Here is an 11,171-nt window from a genome sequence, read left to right as displayed (position 1 = left end):
CTATTTAAACCGGTCCTTTACCTCCAGTGTCCTGGTCAGGCCCTGAAAACACCCTCCAGACAGAGTATTCTACTACATGGGATGGACAGAATTTACTACATACAAATACAAAGTACAGATACCAAATTCCATAAAGATCAATGTATCAAAATAAACTACTAAATAGTTGTATTTTGTAATGTATATAAATAAATGTAACGTATTTAACTTTATATACAAAATACATTTGGAAGTATCCGGCCCGAACAGCAACAAGATTCTCAGTAACGGTTACAAAACTATTGTTCTTGCTTGTTGACAGTGATACTGTATGTTGTTATCTACCTTAGTTGAGCAAGTCACTCTGGTGAAGCTAAATGACTAAAATGGAAATGTATATGTGAAAATGAAGATACCAAATGAACTGCAAAGCACACTGGGTATTATTATTGGTCTTTATTCAGGCAGATCTCATTAGAATAATACTCAGCATGCTTTTCAATTATACAGTTTTACATTTACATTTTAATCATTTAGCAGACACTCTTATCCAGAGAGTCTTTCAATTAGTGCATTCATCTTAAGACAGCTTGGTGACAAAACAATATATTACAATCGTGTCAAGTACATTTTCCCTCAACAAAGTATTTATCAACATACTTCCTTATCAAAGAAACCACACCCCCTCTACATACAGAGAACACAGTCAAGTAGGAAGCCACTCCCTGTCTGGTGTAGAGTTCCATGAAACAGAAAGTCATCTTTGACACTGACATTGCTTAACCTACAGGAGAGAGCACCAAAATGGCAGAGAATCAGGAACTGTTCTGTTGCTCAATCTGTCTGGATCTACTGAAGGATCTGGTGACTACTGCCTGTGGACACAGTTACTCTATGGGCTGTATTAAAGAAAGCTGGGATCAGGATGATCTGAAAGGTTTCTACAGCTGTCCACAGTGCAGAGAGACCTTTCTCCCAAGGCCTGTTCTGAACAGGAGCACTGTGCTGGCTGAAGTGGTGGAGAAACTGAAGAAGACAGGACTCCAGGCTGCTCCCCCTCCTGCTCTGTACTATGCTGGACCTGGAGATGTGGTGTGTGATGTCCTGCACTGGGACCAGAAAGCAGAAAGCCCTCATGTCCTGTCTGGTGTGTCTGGCCTCTTACTGTGAGACTCACCTCCAACCTCACTATGAATATCCTGCTTTCAAGAAGCACAAGCTGGTCAAAGCCACCACACAACTACAGGAGAAGATCTGCTCTCATCATGACAAACTGCTGGAGGTTTTCTGTCGTACCGATCAGCAGTGTATCTGTTATCTATGTACAATGGATGAACATAAAGGCCATGATACAGTGTCAGCTGCAGCAGAGAGGACTGAGAAACAGGTAAGACCAGAACAACTTGTTGGTGACTGTCTGATAAACAAAGAATTAAAGATACAATAGGAACTAAGGCTGTTTGAATATGTGATCATTTAAATGAAATCGATTCACGGCAGAACAAATATGAACACAAACCTTGATTATGTTAACCCAGATTCTCCAAATGTATCACCATTTTCTAAAGTCAAACACCATTATCATTCATTATCAAACACCCAATCAGCTCCCTGATTTGTGTTCTATTAAAACTATAATCATTCACATACTGTAACAACATAATAAATATTTTCACACAGACACTTCCTCAATATTTGAATCTCTATCTTCTATGGGCCCTAAGTCACATGACTATACTGTTGATCTACTGGACTAATAAAGCTTGATTGCTCATTGAAGAGTGATTCTCCACAGAGGCAGCTGGGGATGAGTCAGCAGAAGGTCCAGCAGAGATTCCAGGAGAGAGAGAAGGAACTGAAGGAGCTCCAACAGGCTGTGGATTCTTTCAAGGTGAGTCTTGTTGACCAGAGGAGACACACCAGTTCACTTCTCTCTTCCAGTCAGAGGGAGGAGAGGGGCCCCTCTCCAATATCACTGACCCTACTGCTGGGAACAGGCTGTCTGGACCCCTTTCAGACAATAGACTGCTTCATGTAACTGACGGGATATGAACCCAGGTCTACTGCGGGAGAAACCAACATGTTGACCGTTACACCAAGAGGACATTCCCTATTGGTCCGACACTGAATTTGAAGTTGCAGGCGGGGCTACCTCATCACATAACCATGAATAACCATGACTGATTCATGTCCCCTATACATTAACATGGAGTGCTCTCTCTCTCTATTCAATTCATTTCATTTCAATTAAATGGGCTTTATTGGGATGGGAAACATTTAACAAAGGAAGTGAAATAGATAATAAACAAAAGTGAAATAAACAATCAGAAATTAACAGTAAATAGAGATGTTGTAATTCAAGTTCAAACAGAGTGAGCCGTGTGCCAGACTGAGTTCTGGAGGTGAAATGGAAATGAATGAGGGAGAGTTAAGTGAGTGAGAAGGTGTGGTGAAGAGCTCAGAACCAGAGCCTGGCATCAATGGACATGATAAAGAAGAATCTGGTGCAGTAGGAGTTACATTTTTGGAGAAAGTGGATCCATTCCTTTTGGCAGATCCATTAGTGGTTTCAGGGTGGGTGGGAAAGGAGTTGGGTGCAGTTGAATCAGTGAAGGTAACCTAGGTAACCTGTAGTGGACTTGTGATATTTGTTTGTGTTTCTTCTGACCAGAGGGAGTGGGAGCTCCATGTCACATAACTTGGGTCAGGATCTGTTTCTTGCTTTGCTCTTAGGAACAGGGCACCATTGAAAGGAGTGTTTTCTGGGATAGTGTTAAGTGTGGAGGTGGAGCAATTGAAGTTGAAGATTCCTGGTGTTTGTGATGCCCGCCGTTTGATAAGACTCAGACCCGGTGGTGATTGTGGTGAAAAAGAGGAGTCACTGTCAGTCCATTTGAGTTCTGAGTCTTTACCCGACAAAGTCATGTTAGGATATATCAGTTATCCTGTTAGTCTTTGTGTAGAATCCACTGAGCTGTTTCAGGTGCAACGTTTATGGTCAAGTTGCAGCAGTTTGTAGGAGGGAGATTCCAAGATGTGGGAAGTGTGCAGGAGGTCATGAGATAGAGGATTGTGTAATTTTAGTGGATAAAGTTGTGTGTCAACTGTAGGGGTGTCCATGTTGCTGGTGATCAGAAGTGTCCGGTGAGAGAGAGGCAGGTTAAAATGACTAGAGTCAGAGTAGTGCAGAAGGTGTCGTATGCTGAGGCAGTGAAGAAAGTAGAGGAGGATGGGTCAAGGGTGAGGGATCCTGAGAGGATCCCTGTGAGTAGTAGATCTGTGCAGCACAGAGGGATAGGCCAACGAGTGATATATGCTTCAGTAAGGTTAGCTTCTTAGCGTTCATAGCAATGGTTATCAACTGTACCACAGAAATGGAACGTAAATCACAGAAAATAGATGTTGTGGTGGCAGCTGCAGAGAAGTATTTGGTCATACGAGATTTGACTTCAGAAGAGTTCCAGGGTGTGTTGAGTGGTGGTGTCGCGTCCTCCCAGGCCGATGGCATGGTGCAGGAGCAGACAGGGTCAAAGTAGTGGAATGGGGTAGTGGGTTTTTAATGACTGTAGGGTTAGTTGGAAGGGTGTTTTTTAGTATTATCATAATTTCCCCTTTTCCCATTTTGTATCACAAAGTATCATGGATGTATGTTATAGTCCAGTTAGGGGCGGTAATGCAACATATTGGATGTCAACCGCCAGTAAACTCCAAAGAAGAAGAAACGTTTTTTTAAATATATATATATATATATATGTATATGTATATGTGTATATATATATATGTGTGTGTGTGTTATGAATGGGGTGCTGACAAACAATCGTTGATGGATATTTATAGAGCTCTGATCAGGACAACAATTGATTACAGGTGTATAGTTTATGGAACAGCAGCAAAGACTTGTCTTCAGAAGCTGGACAGAATCCACTATATAGCTTTAAGGATATGTATTGGTGCATTTAAATCAACATCTGTATGTGTCTTACTAGTGGAGGCAGGTGAGATGCCTTTGGATATACGGTGTAATAAATTGTAATTAGCTTATTGGGTTGAAAGGCTGTGAGGTTGAGCATCCCACTGCCACTGTTCTAGATGACTGTTGGGAATATACTAGTAGACAAGGCTGTGGTTTTGGTTGGACAGTTGGAAAGCTTGCTGATGAGAGTGGTTTGAGGGAGTTGGAGGTTGGCCCTTCTGTGGTGATAGGGGATGTTCCTCCATGGTTACTACCAGATCATGTTGTTGATCTAACCTTGGTAGAGAAAAGGAAAGATGGGTCAGAAGTCAGTGATAAAGGGAAACTGGTTGACAATTACATTGGTAGAAGTTTTTATGCTTTTTTACCACTTTTCAAATCAAATCAAATGTATTCATATAGCCCTTCTTAGATCAGCTGATATATCAAAGTGCTGTACAGAAACCCAGCCTAAAACCCCAAACAGCAAGCAATGCAGGTGTAGAAGCACGGTGGCTAGGAAAAACTCCCTAGAAAGGCCAAAACCTAGGAAGAAACCTAGAGAGGAACCAGGCTATGAGGGGTGGCCAGTCCTCTGGCTGTGCGGGTAGAGATTATAACAGAACATGGCCAAGATGTTCAAATGTTCATAAATGACCAGCATGGTCAAATAATAGTAATCACAGTGAACAGGTCACGGTTTCATAGCCGCAGGCAGAACAGTTGAAACTGGAGGAGCAGCACGGCCAGGTGGACTGGGGACAACAAGGAGTCATCATGCCAGGTAGTCCTGAGGCATGGTCCTAGGGCTCAGGTCCTCCGTGAGAAAGAAAGAAAGAGAGAGAGAATTAGAGAGAGCATACTTAAATTCACACAGGACACTGGATAAGACAGGAGAAAAGATGGATCCAAGGACCCAGATAGTGGGCGCACAGGAGCAGGCGTTTACCTTCCTGAATTTGATGTGCAGATATGTAGAAGACTAACAGATGAACTGTCAGTATACTCAGTTGAACTGTTGGTGATAATAGTTGCCCTCCAGTGGGTTGAGGACGTACAACCTGTTAGAATGATAGTATGCTCAGATTCTCTGTCTGAATAGTTTATCATCTGGTAAATCTTATAGGAGTGACCTACTATTGGAGGCATTATTGTTATTATGGAGAATTGAGAGAATGGGTGTAGTAGTGAGATACTGCTGGGTCCCAGCACATTCAGGTGTGGAAGGGAATGAAATTGTAGACCAGTTAGCTAAAAGAGCTTTAAAACAATATATAATTTATTTTAATGTTCCACTGGGTAGAGGTGAAGCCAAATGTAAGATCAGAGACATTTTGATAGATGTGTGGCAGAAGAGATGGGACTCTGAGCACAAGGACCAGCATTTATATGCCCTCCAAAGAAAGGTTGGTGGACCAAGATTCAAAGGTCAGATTAGGAAGGAAGAGGTGGTGTTTACGATTGTGTTTAGGACATTGTACATTGAACTGGTCATTCCATCTGGTTGGCAGCATGTGAATGGTTTGTGTCTGGAGGGTATGGTCAATGAAACGGTGGAGCATGTGTTGTTATACTGTTGTAAGTATGTTGAAGAGAGGGAAAGATTGAAGTTTAGGGTCATTGAGGTTGGGGGGGTTTGGTATGGATATGGGGGATGGTCTATTAGAAGTTAGTAGGGCTCTTTTTTATTTTCTCAGAAGTACTGAGTTAGGTAGGAGGATTTAGAAATGTTGTAAACCGTGATTGAACACACTGCAGCACAGTAGGTGGTGCCATGCACCTTTAACGTTGGATTGCGGACTGCCACTATATCATAGAACAAGAAGTTGGTCTTGTGAGGGTTTTGTGGTTCCTGAGGAGGGCTACTATTCTTTTTCCTATGTATTTTCTCATAGTGGAGGGTTTATTTATTGGTTTCCACTGTTTATCGGTTAGAGTTGAGGGGGGAGTAGGGTAGGTTGTTTGGGCGGCGTGATGGCCTCAACAGTGGGGAGAAGAAACCCTGTCGCTTCAGGTGCGTTCTGGAGAATGGTGTGGAGGAATTTTTGATCATGGTCGGCGAACCGTTGGGAGCGTAACATGTACACTCTGTATCCAGAATGAACAAGGCGGTGGTTGTGGTAATGTAAAAGGTGAGTCTTGTTGCCCGGCTAGTTACCAGTATGATTTTTGTGAGGGGTGTGTTGGTGCCGATTTCGACAAGAGTAACGTTAGTGGTGTCAAATCTGCCTCCGTTTATTAAGAATGAACAGATCCGTAAAGAGTTGGTTCGTTTTGGTACATTTGCAAGTAGTTTGTTTCGTTTCTCGACTAGGTGTCTCTTTTCGTAGTGTTTGTTTCCTTTTTAAGCAGGGGGGGTGGAATCCAAGGTTTGCGAGCACAGATAGGTTTTGGGTGTGGCAAAAAAACAGGCCTTATTTTAGGTGATGTTTCACCCTGCCAGCTCCTATTAGGTTTATTGAAAAAACAGGCCTTATTTTAGGTGATGTTTCACCCTGTCAGCTCCTATTAGTTGTATTGATAAAACAGGTCTTATTTCAGGTCATGTTTCACCCTGCCAGCTCCTATTAGATGTATTGATAAAACAGGCCTTATTTTAGGTGATGTTTCACCCTGCCAGGTCCTATTAGTTGTATTGAAAAAAACGGGTCTTATTTTAGGTGATGTTTCACCCTGCCAGGTCCTATTAGTTGTATTGAACAAACAGGTCTTATTATAGGTGATGTTTCACCCTGCCAGCTCCTATTAGTTGTATTGAAAAACAGGTCTTATTTTAGGTGATGTTTCACCCTGCCAGCTCCTATTAGGTTTATTGAACAAACAGGTCTTATTTTAGGTGATGTTTCACCCTGCCAGGTCCTATTAGTTGTATTGAAAAAAACGGGTCTTATTTTAGGTGATGTTTCACCCTGCCAGGTCCTATTAGTTGTATTGAACAAACAGGTCTTATTTTAGGTGATGTTTCACCCTGCCAGCTCCTATTAGTTGTATTGAAAAACAGGTCTTATTTTAGGTGATGTTTCACCCTGCCAGGTCCTATTAGTTGAATTGAAAAACAGGTCTTATTTTAGGTGATGTTTCACCCTGCCAGGTCCTATTAGTTGTATTGATAAAACAGGTCTTATTTTAGGTGATGTTTCACCCTGCCAGCTCCTATTAGGTTTATTGAACAAACAGGTCTTATTTTAGGTGATGTTTCACCCTGCCAGGTCCTATTAGTTGTATTGAAAAAAACGGGTCTTATTTTAGGTGATGTTTCACCCTGCCAGGTCCTATTAGTTGTGTTGAACAAACAGGTCTTATTTTAGGTGATGTTTCACCCTGCCAGCTCCTATTAGTTGTATTGAAAAACAGGTCTTATTTTAGGTGATGTTTCACCCTGCCAGGTCCTATTAGTTGAATTGAAAAACAGGTCTTATTTTAGGTGGTGTTTCACCCTGCCAGGTCCTATTAGTTGTATTGATAAAACAGGTCTTATTTTAGGTGATGTTTCACCCTGCCAGCTCCTATTAGTGGTATTGAACAAACAGGTCTTATTTTAGGTGATGTTTCACCCTGCCAGCTCCTATTAGTGGTATTAAACACTGTGGCACCAACTCACCTTCTGAAAGTTCTATTCCCAGTCCATTGTTCTGCGTCACAATGTCAGCTTCACTATTGTTATCACTGAGACCAACCCGCATTAACCTTGTAGGTTTACCTCGGGTAACTTATTATTAACTAGGTTACAGCTAGTTGGTGAGGAAGCTCACTGTTTACCTGATTAGACATTATAGTAATAACGGCTTAACGATGGTTGGCGAATATCTATCAAACGTTAACATTTTGTTGTCATGGTTTTAAATATTATTTTTTGAGAAAAAGGTGTAAAACCTAAACAAAACGAATGTCCCTGTTCTTTTTCTCAAGACGTGACCGATTTAAACAGCCAGAATACATTTAAAAAAATAAGAAATAACCTTTTTAATGACTTGTTGTTTCTAAATGGCTGCAGGGTAATTTGATAATCGTTGAAATCTGTTCGTTAGTAGGCATCAAATAGCGAAAATGCTGCGCAGTTTCACAGAGTTGTAAACCAAATGGATAGGTGGAGCTCATTGATGTGTAGCTCTGATGCAGTTGCTACCTCAGATTATGAGCCTATCAAGTGTCGTGAATGAGGTATGTAGTACCCACAGAAGAGGGAGGAGCAAGAGAGCTATAAACCCAGACAGTTTTTCTCTTTAAATACCCTGAACCGAACAATCAATCAAATGTATTTATGAAGTCCTTTTTACATCAGCAGATGTCACAAACTGCTATACAGAAACTCTAACCCTACGTATAACCTATTTTAGCCTGAACCCTAATTCTAGGGTAGGGTAGCCTAGAACATGTTTAGAAACTATTTTAGTAACAATATTATGTTAGTAAATACCATTATAGTACTAAATAGGTTTTGATTAACAAAATAATCAAAACACTATCTAAACATTTTGCACTTTTTTTGTTATTCGTTATTTATATTTATTATTGCAAGGCAGAACACTTGATAAACAAGACAGCAGCATACCACCCTGCATCCCTTTGCTGGAGTGCTTCTGATGCTAAGCAGGGTTGGTCTTTGTCAGTCCCTGGATGGGAGACTAGATGTTGCTGGAAATGGTGTTGGAGGTCCAGTAGGAGGCACACTTTCCTCAGGTCTAAAAAAAATATTCCAGTGCAGTGATTGGGGACACTTCCCTGAGTAGGGTGCTGTCTTTCGGATGGGATGTTAAACTGGTGTCTTGACTCTCTGAGGTCATTTAAGATCCTTTGGTAAGAGTAGGGGTGTTAACCCTGGCGTCCTGGCTAAATTCCCAATCTGGCCCTCATACCATCATGGTCATCTAATAATCCCCAGTTTACAATTGGCTCATTCCTCTCCCCTGTAACTAGTCCCTGGGTTGTTGCTGTAAATGAGAACGTGTTCTCAGTCAACTTACCTGGTAAAATAATGAGAGAAAAAAATACACAATTGTTTTATTTTTTAAATGTGGTTTTAACCTAGTAACCTCGACGTGAAAGTCCAGCAATTGGTGTGGGATAGGTTTGAGACTGATCTCTGGAATGAATAAGAAAAATACACTTTATTTCTCAGCTGCCTCACCAATGTCTTTACGTGAATTAATAACTTTTAATTGGTAAACATTTCCTATAGATGGCAGCATAAGACCACGAAGCATCAGTTATAAGCTACAAGCAGCAATATGATTGACATAAAATAGCATGCAACCAAACACTATATGTCCCATGATTTTCTAAGATGGTCATTCATTACTTTAGTTAGCTATATATCTCATATTAGTCCTGTGTTGCTTTTGGGGGAGTAAAATAATATTAACTATAGCAGGTATTGAACCCCGGTCAAATAATCACTAGTCAGATGTGTTAATCTCAACCCTAGTAAACATGCATTATGACATCATGTTAATATGTCATAATGGGAGTAAACAGCCTCGGAATAGAAAAGACGATGCATCTTCCAGCTCGACAATAAATGACATCATACAACCCTCACGGTTAGTAGATTTACCTCAACATGCCCCTCTCTTGTGGGAGAAGGCAGAGTGATCGCTGGTAGCTCTTAAAAGAGCCTTTGCTTTGCTGAGCAGTTCGTTTTCAGGAGTGTGCTGACTGCCTGCCTTCAGAGGAGTCTGTCTGTGAATAATGAAAAGTTAATAAATTGCCACGAGGGGGGGGTGTGGTGCCTGGGTCGTGGGTATGGGAGGAGCCCATCTTCCACAACCCACTGATCACTGGGTTTGGTGAACCTGGAGAGCAGGGTGGCAGCGTTCTGACTCAAAACAGCACAGAGGCTACTGTACCGTACAGAGGTGGGCTTAGTGGGAGTGAAGGGGCATCAGTGGCAGGGGGTTGTGGGGGCTGAGAGCATGGCAGGGTATAGGTGGAGGGTGCGCCATAAGCTCCCAGTGCTGGAAAGGTCAGGGGTCGTCCAGTGGAGGGTATTACATGGAGCCCTGGACACCAATAGCTGGTTGGCTCGGGATTTTTATTTTTTTATTTCACCTTTATTTAACCAGGTAGGCTAGTTGAGAACAAGTTCTCATTTGCAACTGCGACCTGGCCAAGATAAAGCATAGCAGTGTGAACAGACAACAACACAGAGTTACACATGGAGTAAACAATAAACAAGTCAAAAACATGGTAGAAAGAGAATCTATATACAATGTGTGCAAAAGGCATGAGGAGGTAGGCAATAAATCGAATAATTACAATTTAGCAGATTAACACTGGAGTGATAAATCATCAGATGATCATGTGCAAGTAGAGATACTGGTGTGCAAAAGAGCAGAAAAGTAAATAAAAGCAGTATGGGGGTGAGGTAGGTAAATTGGGTGGGCTATATACCGATGGACTATGTACAGCTGCAGCGATCGGTTAGTTGCTCAGATAGCAGATGTTTAAAGTTGTTGAGGGAGATAAAGTCTCCAACTTCAGAGATTTTTGCAATTCGTTCCAGTCGTGAATGACCTGGGAGTTGGGGAGGAGTGTCCGTTTTCTGCAATGACAGACTGTTCATCATGTTTTATCTGTGTTGCCAGGGTAATGCCGTTACTGTTGACGCCTTAGGGTTGAGTTTTACAAAATGATCAACAGTGTGGAGATGTTTCAGGAGGTTCAGGGGGGCTGTCTGTACGGCTGGAGAGGAGGTTGGAATGTGGTGCTGGATGGTGTATTGTACTGTGGTGTTGGGTGCTGTATAATGTGATTGTGTGGAGGTTGTGGTGGCACACAATGTGTTTTTAGGAGGGGGGAGGTGTTAGTGTAATGAGGATGACAAGTCAGTCTCTCTCTCTTAACAGAGCTCTGCACAGGCAGCAATGGAGGACAGTAATCAGATCTTTACTGAGCTGATCCGCTCCATTGAGTGAAGGAGCTTAGGGCCTTCCTCTGACACCGCCTGGTATAGAGGTCCTGAATGGTAGGCAGTTTAGCCCCAGTGATGTACTTGGCCGTACGTACTACCCTCTGTAGTGCCTTGCGGTCGGAGGCCGGGCAGTTGCCGTACCAGGCAGTGATGCAACCAGTCAGGATGCTCTCGATGTTGCTGCTGTAGAACCTTTTGACGATCTCAGGACCCATGCCAAATCTTTTTAGTTTCCTGAGGGGGAATAGGCTTTGTCGTGCCCTCTTCACGACTGTCTTGGTGTGTTTGGACCATTCTAGTTTGTTGTTGATGTGGACACCATCTATCTGA

General features: G+C 42.1%; 1 pseudogene; it reads left to right on the top strand.

The window, feature by feature from the left end:
* The first annotated feature begins 737 nt into the window (after positions 1-737).
* LOC129854962 (E3 ubiquitin/ISG15 ligase TRIM25-like) lies at positions 738-3,543 on the top strand (annotated as a pseudogene).
* The last annotated feature ends 7,628 nt before the right edge of the window (positions 3,544-11,171 follow it).

Source organism: Salvelinus fontinalis, chromosome 5, assembly GCF_029448725.1.
Source record: "Salvelinus fontinalis isolate EN_2023a chromosome 5, ASM2944872v1, whole genome shotgun sequence".
NCBI lineage: Eukaryota > Metazoa > Chordata > Actinopteri > Salmoniformes > Salmonidae > Salvelinus > Salvelinus fontinalis.
The sequence above is the reverse complement of the archived record's forward strand: the minus strand, read 5'-3'. Positions and strand labels throughout refer to the sequence as shown.